This window comes from Ictidomys tridecemlineatus, chromosome 8 (genome assembly GCF_052094955.1).
Source record: "Ictidomys tridecemlineatus isolate mIctTri1 chromosome 8, mIctTri1.hap1, whole genome shotgun sequence".
NCBI lineage: Eukaryota > Metazoa > Chordata > Mammalia > Rodentia > Sciuridae > Ictidomys > Ictidomys tridecemlineatus.
This window is the reverse complement of record NC_135484.1, coordinates 82,105,786-82,119,705: the sequence shown is the minus strand read 5'-3', so window position 1 is coordinate 82,119,705 and position 13,920 is coordinate 82,105,786. Positions and strand designations below refer to the sequence as shown.

Genomic DNA, 13,920 nt, shown 5'->3' with positions numbered 1-13,920 from the left:
TCATATTGGTGTACAAGATGTAATGTGGCACATAGAAGTCCTAAATAAATAACTTTATCAAGAAAGCCCTAACTGACACAGATAAAGGGATCTTTATTGAGGACATCTGAGAGACATCATAAAAGCTACAAGTTGTATATAATAATTCTATCAAATGGGCCCGCTCTGCTGACCCCTCACATGCTTTCTTTTCCAAGAAGCAATTTCCCTGCAGCCCTGCATGGCCTCTTTGGACAGGATATGTCACATTCTTTAGCAAACTACCTGTTCCTTGCAAGAGAAATGCAAACCCAAAACAACATATATACATGTCTTTACCTAAGGATTTCAGGGCTGTCTCTCTCATTCTTTCATTATCTGAACTGATTCTAAAATGATCCAAAAGTGAACTCTGATCTGATAAAGCTTTTCTGCATATTTATTTACTAAAGTAATTAATTAAAAAGCTGTGTCATTTTTTTAGGACTTCTATTTTTTCAATTATATATTTTTGAGCTCATGTTTTATGGTGATTTCATATTTGATGCTATGTGCCCAATGAATATAGAAGATGGAAGATTGAAACAACAATGCCTGTCTGAAACAGCAACTGGATTGGGGTTCTTGAAATGTTCTCTGACAGACGCAACATTAAATGGAACATTAAACGGAGAGCAAGTTAGGAGAGATGGATTACCTCTGAACTGAAAGCCATTTATGGAACACTTAACTGTTAGGAATTTGTAGGTCTCAAATGGGTCTTTCTTTCTTTTTCGGGGTTCCATGACTTTAGGGCATTCATAGTACAGGCCAGCTTCCATTCCCAGGTGTGGTGTTCTTTTCCTCAGATTTTAGAGTCATGATGTAGAAGATGGAAGGTGGAAACAACAATACGTTTCTGAGGCAGCAGTTGGATTCCGGTTCCTGAAATGTTCTAAAACAGAGAACATTTGTTCTGTCTTGGGAACATTAAATGGAGAACATGTTAGGAGACATGGAATACCTTTGAACTGAACACCATTAACGGGCCACTAAACTGTTAGGAATTTGCATGTCTCAAATGGGCCTTTCTTTCTTTTTCGACATATGACTTTACGGGATTCATAGTATGGGAAGCTTCCACTTCCATTCGTGGTGTTATTTTACTCATATTTTAGTGTCATGATGTAGAAGATGGAAGATGGAAATGACAATGGCTCTCTGAAGCAGCAACTGGATTAGGTTTCTGAAGGGTTCTATGAGAGAGGCAATGGCTGTCTTGGGAACATTAAATGGAGAGGATGTTAGGAAAGACAGATTATCTCTGAAAAGAAAGCCACTAATGGAGCACTGAACTGTTACATATTTGTAGGTCTCAAATAGATCCTTCTTTTTTTTTTCAGGGTCCCATGAGTTTAGGGCATTCATAGTACGGGCCAGCTTGCACACCCAAGCATGATGTTTTTTCCTCATATTTTATTGTCATGTTGTAGAAGATGAAAGAAGGAAAATAATGCCTGTCTGAAGCAGCAATGGAATTAGGGTTCTTGAAATGTTCTGTGACAAAGGTAATGGATGTCTTGGGAACATTAAATAGAGAGCATGTTAGGAGAGATGGATTACTTCTGAACTGAAAGCCATTTATTGTACACTGAACTGTTAGGAATTTGCACATCTCAATTGGGTCTTTTTTTTCTTTTTTTCTTTTCAGTGTCTCATGACATTAGGACATTTGTAGTAGAGACCAGCTTCCACTCCCAGTCGTGGTGTTCTTTTCCTCAGATTTTACTGTCATGATGTAGAAGATGGAAGATGGAAACAACAATGACTGTCTGAAGCAGCAATTGGATTACGGTCCTTGAAATATTGTGTGACAGAGGCAATGCCTGCCTTGGCAACATTAAGTGGAGAGCATGTTAAAGGAGATGAATTACCTCTAAAATGAAAGCCATTGATGGAGCACTGTACTGTTACCAATTTGCATGTCTCAAATGCAGCTTTCTTGTTTTCTTTTTCGGCATCCCATAACTTTAGGGCATTGATAGTAAAGACCAGCTTCCACTCCCAGGCGTGGTGTTCTTCTCCTCAGATTTTCAGGTCATGATGTAGAAGATGGAAGATGTAAATGACAATGCCTGTTTGAAGCAGCAGATTGGTGTTTTTGAAATGTTCTGTGACAAAGCCAAAGGTGTCTTGAGAACTCTCACTGTGAAAGCACCTGTGGAGACTGTCCAGTTGCTATGGGGACCATCTGTTCAGAGGTTCTGTGTAAGCCTGAGTGGTACAGGTGGAACAGGTCTTCACCCAAATAACTGGGCAGTCTTAACCAGCGCCTTGCATCAAGCATTCCCATGAGGGGCATCACCTCCCGGGACAATTAAAGAAAACCCTAATTTAGTCACTGCTCCCAACAATTGCCTAAATGTTATTCTATCCATCAGTATTGAGGAAAATACTTCAAGTTGTTGTTTCATTTACATCCCAATGACTGGGTTCCAGTTGGAGCTCACTGGCAATTTTGGAAGCAACAGTTTTGTATGCCTTTGATTTCCCTGAAATTGGCTTGAAGCGGACCCCATTGAGATATAGTCTGGGAAATTTACATACCTCCATCTCCCACTGCACCACTTTCTCAGTGTACCCATCTCCATGGATGCAGAAAAGCAGAAAAAGTGTCTTGTGCATATACTGGCAGTTGTTGGCATCTAGCACCTTGCAGATTTCCCTCATGATGTCACTAGGATCCATGGCGCTAGTGATTTTCATGCTCCAGGTGAAGTGCAGGGAGCGAGGTTTTGCTTGTTGGTTCTCCTTTCTCTGCTCAGCAGAGACATGATGACTTGAGCCCTTATATCTCAGGGTCTTCTCAGACTCAGCTGGAGGCCTTCTTGTGAATTTCGATGTTAACTTAGTAAAAGCTCCCGTGGTGCCTCTTTGAGTCTGGGGCAATTCTTCAGCTGGATGGAAGCAGCTGGGTGAGGCAAGAGGACTTTCCTGTGTTGCAGTTTGGCATTCCCGGGGCTGGCGGTGGAACATTCGACGAAGGGCACTGGCTCTGGGGAAGCAGATGCGGCCTCAGGTGGAGGTACTTGGGACACTGTGGGTTGAAGTCGCTGGAGGGCTCTGAGGAGGGAAGGTGCTGTTGTTCTGACCATTCCGGCTCACTGAACGTGTGTCTGCTTTGGTTGTTTTGCAGCAAATGTACTTACTCCACAGTGTCCTCCCTCCAGATGTTGTGCTGCTCTGGTAGGCAGCAGGCATTTTCTTGAATTCGGGAGTCTCCAGCTCCTTGGGACTGGTGGTGATCCCAGGTACGGGCCTGGCTGGAGAAATTCCCTTTCCTCCCATAGCACTGCCGCCGGATTTCTGGGAGGCCATTGGATGTTCTCTGAGGTGACTGTGGGCAGTGCTGGTCGGATATGGCCCAGTTCCAGCATGGTCCAGGGACTGTGTCTGCTTGTGAGTGGAAACGCTTCGCTGCAATTTGCGTTGAGGAGGCCAGCTGGTGCTCTTTCTCAGGACCCTGCTTGGCTGCACCTTAGCCAACAAGATGTTTCTGTGGGAGACGGCCACCTCTGGACCAACAAAGGGTTGGAGGACATCAAGGCCTCTGTTGATCCACCTGTCTCTCATAATTTTGGCCAGGGTGCTTCGCTTAGTTGGATTGAGCACCAGGAAGCGTTTCAGCAGATTTTCACATTCTGTTGACGTGTACAGAGGGATTTGGTATCTACCCTGTCGCACTCTGTCTCTAATTTCTCTCACATTGCCCCCAACAAAAGAATGCGACCCGGTGACTAGGGTGTATAGAACCACGCCAAGACTCCACACATCAACTTCTGGACCATTGTACTTTATGTGCTGGAAGAGCTCTGGGGCTGTGTAGGGAGGACTGCCATAAAACATGTTGAGTTTATACCCAAGTGTAAACTCGTTACTGAGTCGAAAGTCAGTAGCTTGATGTTCATCTGTGCATCTAATTACAGATTCTCCTCCTTCAGGTGACCTGTGTTTGGTGACATTATTGGACTGCAACATGATCTGCCGGAATTTAGTTCTTGCCTCCTCTTCTTACAGTCTTCCTTTCTCAGCCAGATAGTCCAAAATTTCACTGTCACAGGAGTACTCCAGTATGAGTCAGAGTGCTTTTTGGTGTTAATAACTTCAAAGAGCTTCACAATATTGGGTGATTTAACATCTTTAGGATTCTGACCTCTCGGAATAGCTTTTGTAGAACTTCTGGCTTCAGGAATCTTTTGTCAGTGATCTTTATTGCCACTTCTTTACCTGTGAGGATGTGACCACCAGGTTGTTTTCGCCAAGGTTCCCTTGCTGGTGGTTTTCACCACTCTGTAATTTTCAATGTGAGGCTGTTCACCTGCAGAGGAAGCTGTGGCTTTTCTACACTGTGCTCTAGAGTGCCCGGTGTGGGAGGTATATTCTGGCTGTCCATCTCCATGTGAGGTGTGCACAGTTTGACCTAAGTTCTTTTTCATTGAAAATCTTCAATGATATATGGGTATCACTTCAGTGGGTCTGGGTATCACTGGCGAGTTTAGGACAGGTGAGGGCTATGCAAGGGAAGGGGAAACAAGGAAAGAGTTAGAGATGGGTTGGGAAAAGAATGCTATCAAAAATAGCTGAAGTGCCTTTTACAACCAAAGATAGTGCCCAGTTCAAATAATCACTCTGGGTACATAAAAGGCAAATGAGGAGTTGTTCTAGGTCCACTCATTTCTAGGGTTCTCAGTCAATTCAGTCATAAAGTACTGACTCCTTAAAGAGTGGTCATATGCACCCTAAGTGGATGAAGGATCCAGGCAGTTACTCTGTCTATGGAACTTGACAGTTTGGGGGTCAAGACCTGATGAAAACGAAAACTACTTTTTTTTTTCCAGAAATATGCAGCTGGACATGAACACACTTTACCAATCAATTTGGATGGTAAAGTTGATTGGTGAAAGCACTGGGGTTATAAGAGTGGTCCACTTTACCTTTTGAATATAACCCTGGCGGCTTATTTTAAAAGGGGAAATCTTTTTCTTTTCCCCTTCTCCCTGTCTCCCTCCCTAACCTGGGGGCAGGGAACAAGATTGCCTTGAATTATCTGTTCTCCACAGGAAGGAGAAGTCACCAGAAGAACTAGGAAGTGATGATCTCCCAAATAAACTACTTAATCATAACACACCCTCAGGATGCACTTGGGACCCCCTGGCAGGGCACATCTGGAGTGGAGCCTTTCAATAGCTTCCTTAAAAACCCCCCATTGAATCAAAGCTTCTGACAAAGGAGTCCTTTGTGTTTCCCCTTTGGTGGAAAAGCAATAAACCTCCTTTTACCTTGATCTCAAAACCTTCTCCTCATTGTTGCATGGCCATCAGGGACAAGGCCCAAGGTTTTTGGTAACAGGTCAGGGACCCAGGCTCTAGTGTATTGCTCATCTGCTTTTTTTCCTAGTGTCTTTCAAAAGTCTTCAAAACTTCTTTATTCAATAATTATAGATTTAGGGGCTACAATATGAAAATAACAGTTTCACCTCTCTTCTTTGTAAAAGTGGACTTGCATTTCTGCCAAATACCTGTATCTTTAAAAGAGATTATTAAATTTACTTCAGGTATTGAACATGTTGGCTTTTTAATATAAATAAACAAAATAAAATGCGTCACACATGTGGCCAGTTAAGACTTTGGAGTCATTCTCAAAATAAACCTGGATGCAATTTCAAGTGCAGCCGCACTCCATATGTTGAAATTTTATATCTTACCCTATGATATGATTTTTGGAAATTAAGTCATTTTTTGAACAAATACAAAATATTCAAAAATGTGCCTGGCATATGGTTTGTACTCATCAAATACTTGTGGAATAAATGGTTTACCATTGCTTTGTATTCTTAATTACTAGAGTGTGTGTGTGTGTATGTGTGTGTGTGTGTGTGTGTGGGCACATGCACATTGGTGCAGCATTTCCTTGTTAATAGCAGTCTTGTCCATATTGAATGCTTTCACACATTACATTGTAATAGAGCTACACACATCTGGTGTCAATGTAACAGTGGTCCACCTTTTGTTTTGAAGAGAGCTCTTGTTGCTCTGTCCCTGTAACTCATTTTTTAAATAGATATAATGTAAAGGTAAAATTTCTAAGCTGATTCTAAGCTGCAAAAGCTTGAGTTAAAGTGTAAAAGACTGGGCATTGTAAAGCTTCTAAATTACAAGGCCTGGGCTAAAAAGTAAAAGACAAGGTATTGTTACAATTCCTCTGCTACCACCGGAACCTGTAATCTCTGTAGTTGTTAGGACAATGCTGGAACTGCCCAGTAAATATCTCCATTGATTCCCTGGTTGTTTAATAGCTAAGGGCTCCAAGTAGCTTGGCACGTAAGCATCCAGGTCCCAAAACCTATCAGTTTAAATGTGTACCCTGCTTAGGAGTGACCAATAACCCCTGCCCAGACTGTTCCCGCCAATGAATGTACTAATCCTGTCTCAGAGTTGTTGTTCAATTTTCCTGCACCTCATGATGATTTGTTCTGATGTATGCAAAGCCCCCCGCCTTCTCCAAAAAGTGGGCTGCTCTCCCTTCACCAAATTTATAAAGCAATCATAATACTCTCAAATGTCTCATCTTTTTAAAAATGCTCTAATTGGAGCACATAACAATAGAATAAATTTTGATACATCCTACATAAATGGAGAACAACTTCTCACTCTTCTGCTAGTATTGTAATATTCATGTAATCATATATGCTACACAGTAATTATATCCTATTACCCTTCTTACACCATATCCACTCCCTTCCCTTCCCTTCCCTTTGTGTAACTTAAAGTACATCTATTCTTCACTAGCCCCCACCTCCCTATTGTGAGTTAGCATTCACATGTCAGAGAAAACCTTCAGCCTTTGGTTTTTTGGATTTGCTTATTTAGCTTAGTGTGATATTCTGCAGTTCCATCCATTTACCTGCAAATGATATCATTTCATTACTCTAAGGCTGAGTAATATTCCATTGTGTATATACACATTTTTTTTCCATTAATTATTCTACTTTGTTATACATGATGGCAGAATGCATTTCATATTGCACATATGAAACATAATTTTTCTAGTCACTGTACATAAAATATTTTCATACCTTTCATATCCTCAAATGTGTAATTAGAGTAATAATGTCTAACTCATACCACAATCATTCCTACCACATTTTCTTCATCCATCTGTAGAAGGGCATCTAGGTTCCATAGTTTGGCTATTGTGAATTGAGTTACTATCAACATTAATGTGGCTGTGTCACTGTAGTATGCTAATTTTAAGTCCTTTGGGTATAAACCAAGGAATGGGATAATTGGGTCAAATGGTGTTTCCACTCCAAGTTTTCTGAGAAATCTCCATACTGCTTTCCATAATGGTTGCACAAATTTGCAGTACCACCAGCAATATATGAGTGTATCTTTTCCCCCACATCCTGGCCAAGACCTCTACAATTAAAACTATAGAATGGTAAAGAAAAAAAATTGAAGACCTCCTATGCTAAAGAACAAAAAATTGAAAAAGAACTTAGAAGATGAAAAGAACTCCCATGGTTTGGAACATTTTATATGGGCTGATGATTAGCTTCATTTTCTCACTATGCCTATACAATGGTATAGTTAAAAACTAATGATTCTAGTAAAAGTCAACAGTTCCAGTGAAAATAAGTAATGGCTTTATTTAATACAATGGTTCTAGTCAGAAACTCATTTTAAATAAAGTATTTTATGCAAATTAAAATTCTAAAGTTTCATAAGTACCAAAGTGTATTTAAAAAATATAAAATCTATATATTGGCAATAAACTCTTGAAGAATTATAGCTCTTTGTATACATCCATATCCATGTTCTTTAATCAGATTCTTAACCTCTTTCTTTAATCTCATGTCAGAGGTATTTTTTTCTGAAAAATATATTTTTAAAGAAGATCTCATTTAAAAATTTCAGTGCATTTCCCACAATCCTGGTCATGTTTAAATTTTGTGATTAATATTTGCCTATACTGATTTTCTCAGTTGACTCTTTTCAGCATAGTATATTTTTAATCAGGAAAACAATCTTTCTACAATTACTGATATCCCTGTTAAACTCAGTGACAATTATTATAAAGAATATCTTAAATTCAAATTTTGATTTAAAAATGTGTGTAAATGTAGCCAAGTAGTTTTATAGGTCTCCCTTCTCTTCAAAGTGCCTCTCTTCATCTAATGTTTTCACCATGCAAAATATGCTAACATGTTATCTCTGTTTATGATTCTTTTTACACTAGTGCCAAATTTAGATGGTATAAATCTATAATCTTTATTTCATGTCAATAAGGCTGCTATGATTTGATTCTGTGTCCTTTCCAAAATTCACATTGAAATTTAATGTCACTGAAAGAATATTATGAGGTAAGTTTGTTGAGGTGATGAGGCTCTGCCCTCATAAGTGGATTATGCTGTTATGATGGGACTAGGATTTCATAACAGGGTAAGTTAGTGCCCCCTTACCCTTCCAAACAACAATTTCAGAATTTCCAAATTAAGACTAGAGATCTTAGGCACACATCATTCATTTGTTGAATTGGTCCCTTGATTTTTGTAGGTAGAGATTTTGTTTGTAAGCTTAGTGTTCAATAATCCAAATTTGCTAAAAAGATTCAAAAGATGACCTTTTTAAACATTCAATTGATTGGATATTTTGATTTAAGATTTCCAACTGGTTTTAGGCAAAACGCAATAATGACTTGCCAGTCTCATTTCCAAAATATTTGATACTATTTTCCAAGAGGATTCACAAAGTTTTCATAAGTCTCAAATATTTGTAAAATCTGAAAAAATCAAAATGAGAATAAAAAGCACAGTTCTGTGCTGAAGTATTTTTAATAGTTTAATTACTTTATTTAGATATCAAAGTGTTTGATATTTTTCACATCTATTAATTTGATGTGTTGACTATTGCAGTTTATTGGGATGTAGTTAGGAGCTATGTTTTCAGAAATGCCGATTCCAAGTTCATGTCTGATAGTGGAATCTTAATTTAGCAAGAAAATTGCTTTTACCATTATGCCACAGCCCACTAAAATGGGCCTCCTTATCATGAACACAATGACAAGAAAATTTATCTGAAATCTTAAATGTTTTCACCAAATTCATAAAGCAATCATAATACTCTCAAATGTCTCATCTTTTTTTATTGGCTCTAATTGGTACACATGTTAGTACAATAAATTTTGATCCATCCTACATCAATGGAGTACAACTTCTCACTCTTCTGCTTGTCCACAAAGTAGTATCATGACATTCACGTAATCCTATATGCACATACAGTAATTATATTCAATTCATTCTATTACCCTTCTTACACCATATCCACTCCCTTCCCTTCCCTTCCCTCTGTGAAACCTCAAGTACATGTATTCTTCCCTAGCCCGTACCTCCTTATTGTAAGTTAGCATTCACATGTCAGAGAAAATCTTTAGCCTTTGGTTTTTTGGATTCACTTATTTAGCTTAGCATGATATTCTGTAGCTCCATCCATTTACCTGCAAATGACATCATTTCATTGCTCTAAGGCTGAGTAATATTCCATTGCGTATATACACATTTTCTTTTTTTTAATTAAGTTATTTATTCTAATTTGTTATATATGATGGCAGAATGCGTTTCATTTCATAATGCACATATTCAACACAATTTTTCAAGTCACTGGTTGTACACAAAGTATTTTCACACCTTTCATAGCCTCAAATGTGTACTTAGGGTAATGATGTCTAACTCATACCACCATCATTCCTACCACATTTTCTTTATCCATTCATCTGTTGAAGGGCATCTAGGTTCCGAGTTTGGCTTTTGTGAATTGAGCTGCTATCAACATTGATGTGGCTGTGTCACTGTAGTATGCTAATTTTAAGTCCTTTGGGTAAAATCCAAGGAATGGGTTAGTTGGGTCAAATGGGGCTTCCGCTCCAAGTTTTATGAGAAATCTCTATACTGCTTTCCATAATGGTTGCACAAATTCGCAGTCCCACTAGCAATACCTTTCCCCCCACATCCTTGTGAAGAAAGACCTCTACAATAAAAACTATGGAACGCTAAAGAAAAAAAAGTGAAGAGGACCTTAGAAGATGAAAAGATCTCCCATGCTTTTGAATAGGCACAATTAATATTGTCACAATGGCCACACTACCAAAAGCATTACATAGATTTAATGCACTTTCTATTAAAATCTCACTGACATTTCTTATATAAATAGAAAAAAAAATTGTGAAATTCATTTGGAAAAATTAGAGACCCAGAATAGACAAAGCAATCCTTGGCAAGTAAAGTGAAGTGGGAGGCACCACAATACTAGACCTTAAACTGTACTACAAGAGCCATAGTAACAAATACAGTTAACTTGTACTAGACAAAGGCACCAAAAACATTCATTGGAGAAAAGAAACCCTCTTCAACAAATGGTGCTGGGAAAACTGGAATTGCATATGTAAACCCCTATATCTCACTCTGCACAAAATTCAACTCAAAGTGGATCAAAGACTTAGGAACTAGAACAGAGACCCTATGTCTAATAGCAGAAAGAGTGGCCCTAAATCTTTACCAGGTAGGCTTAGGAATAGATTTCCTTAACAAGACTCTTAAAGTATAACATGTAAAATCAAGAATCAATAAATGGGATGGATTCAAACTAAAAAGATTCTTGTCAACAAAGGAAACGATCAATAAAGTGAAAAGAGAGCCTATAGAATGGGAGACTATCTTCACCACATGTACCTCAGATAGAGCATTAATCTCCAGGACATAAAGAGAACTCAAAAAACTTAACACCAAAAAACCCAAGTTATCCAAACAGTAAATGGGCAAAGGAACTGAACAGTTTACAGAAAAAGAAATACAATCAATCAGCAAACATATAAAAAGCTGTTCAACATCTCTAGCCATTAGAGAAATGCAAATCAAAACTAAGATTTCATCTCACTCCAGTCAGCATGCCAACTTTGAAGACTATAAGCAATAATAAATGTCTCATCTTAACAGAGTGAAACTCTGGATGTATTTGTTTTCATGTCTTGAAAGAAAAATTATAAATCATTATTAGATAATTTCTGAATTTGTTTTCTTCTGTTTTGACTGATCCTTAGTTGAATGTCATTGTTATGCAATTATCACATTTCAAACATCTTTTAAACATGAAGCTATTCCTATATTGATGAAATCAAATGCAATAAGAGGAATACATGTGGTCATAAAAATTCAGAACCAAAAATGAGATTAGTACAGGACAATTATTATTCTCAATAAAATGGTGTATCTCAAGAATAAATGCATAAATTCACATTCTGGAACTGCATGCATTAAACAAATACCTTTATGTTTAAAAATGTCTAACGTTTTGAGTAGGTACCAATGTTTGTGTACAGTATCCATGTTTCCTGAGTTTCACATGATCAGGAGTATCATCAATTCAAGCCCCACGGTGAATATAAATACCGGTAAACAAGCTACACAATCATCAACTTTCTTGACTTCCAGAAATTTAGCCCTTAACATTTAATATCCACATTCAATTTTTTTCAATGTATTTCTGCTAAAGGACACACTGAAAATAAAATGTTTATCAAATCATATAATGAATTATATAAGGCAGTGAAGTGGAACATACTTGTAATCCCAGCAACTTTGGAAGCTGAGGCGGGAGTATCACAAATCTGAGGCCAGCCTCAACAACTTAGTGAGACCCTATGCAACATAATGAGAAGCTGTGTCAAACTAAAAGAAAAAACAAATTCATAGAATATTATTTATAAATATACCCCAAAATTATTAAAGATAATTTTCCCTTTTAAAAAAGTTATTCCTTTTTAAAACTTGGTCATGGTAAAAACCAGTGTTGGAAACTTTCCCCATCCAGGTTGATAAATGTCAGTACATTATGTTGTGCTTCACTTGATGTTCTGTTCTCGTGGGAAAACTGATCTATAGAAGAGAGGTTTTTATTATAAAACTTTAGATGCTGTTATCACAATAATGAAGCCATCAGGCATCTTTGTATGGGAGTTATGGCAGCCACCTTCACAGCTAGAAGTTATTGAGAAGTTTACTATCACTCAAATGTTGTTTGAAAAATAATTTTTAAATAAATGTAATATTTGAAAATATTTTGGTGTGCTGGGGATGTGGCTCAAGCGGTAGCACACTCGCCTGGAGTGGGCAGGGCGCTGGGTTCTATCCTCAGCACCACATGAAAATAAAGATATTGTGCCTACCGAAAACTAAAAAATATTTTAAAAAATTCTCTCTCTTAAAACAATTAGGAAAGTAAATTCAATGAAATGCATTGGAACAGTCACTGTTCAATCCACAGAAGTAGTTTTGGTCAATCATCAAAGTCAAGAGAAGCAACAGGTTTCTCTAAGTATCCAATCATTGAAGTTTATGAATAAGTAAGTAGAAGCCACTTGGCACAGAGATCCACAGCCTCTTAGGAACCCCAAACACACTTCATCAGGAGAGACAAGGCTTGGTGGGCACAGCTGAAGGAAGCCATTCACCTTCAGTTTCCTCACTGTTCCCTTAGGGTGCATGACAGTTCCCTGTCTTTATGCCTTCCAGTCACATTGCCCCCTCAGGGTACATGGCTACCTCCTACTTCCTGCTAGAGACACTTCTCATCATTATGCCAGTTTGGGAATTATTAATTTACCTAATTATCTATTCCAAGGATGAGGCAAAGATGCTCCCTAGGCTTGTGCCATTGTTATGGATCCGGTGTCCTTCTGTCATTCTGTGAATTTGTCACAGGAGGATTCAATTCACCATCAAATCCTCAAGTGTTTCTGGAGCTTGAGGAAATGTCACAGACCACCTATTAATCATGTCCCTCCATAGATAAAGTTAAAGTGAGTAAAATAAGCATCTGAAGGCCTGGGAAATGTTGGCTACTTCTGATTCATCTCCATTTATTTGGACCTTCAGTTTCTTCTTATTTACAATGACTTATAGAAGATCCTTCCAAATTACAAGGCCTGATTCAGAAGGCTCTTCTTGAGCTAACTTACTTCTATATCAATGCTACCAAATGCTCTCTTGTCTCAAAATTTCAATTACTCATGTATGTTCCAATATTTCATGAGAAGACCCGATCTTGTGGTTCGTATTATTTCATGTTATTTTGTCTTTAACAGAAGTTACTCTTCTCTAAGTATAAAAGGATTCAAATTAGTTTTATGGAATAAAAGTATAAAAATGGGATGGAGGAAACACTAAGTAACCTAGAATCTCACACTCCAAAGAAAACCACTGTAGCATTTCCAGCTCTGGGAGTAGCAACATCAGTATGTGAGTGGGCATCTTTGTAACTGCATCAGGAGAGAAATCTAAAAGGAGGAATAAGCTAAGATTGAGAGTTACAGCAGGCCCTGCCCACCCTTCTCTAAGGGGAATGCTTCCAAGTCTCAATCTCAGGAGGTTGAGCATCCATGTTCTTTATCGAGTGGACACCTACCCACCACCATCTTGCAACAGAGTACCACAACTCTGGAGTCACCAAACTGTCTCTAACACACACACACACACACACACACACACACACACACACACAAGTGAATAACAGGACAAACCAAGATGCCTTCTCCATGCTCCCTTCTCATTCTGATGGCTCTATTTAGAGACTGACTGGAGATTACATATATTCTCATAGCTGAAAACAACCATGGAAAGTGAAACTTTCAAACATTCACTTTAATCATCATGTTTCCTCAAAAACTTCTTAAAGGCAATATACCAATGACATGGGAGTCTGGGTTTTAGTAGAAAAGTGGATGGAAGATAGGAACAAGGGTATTCAGCTCCTAACTCAGGGAAGTAGAGAAGTGGAGATACGTTTTCCATCTTCACCACCATAACACCCCCAAACTGAAAAGAGATTGGGAAGGACAGTTTGAATGAAG

General features: G+C 38.3%; 1 pseudogene; it reads right to left on the bottom strand.

Moving 5' to 3' along the window:
• Nucleotides 1-2,415: 2,415 nt before the first annotated feature.
• On the bottom strand, nt 2,416-4,454 carry LOC101969261 (MAP/microtubule affinity-regulating kinase 3 pseudogene; annotated as a pseudogene).
• Nucleotides 4,455-13,920: the final 9,466 nt, after the last annotated feature.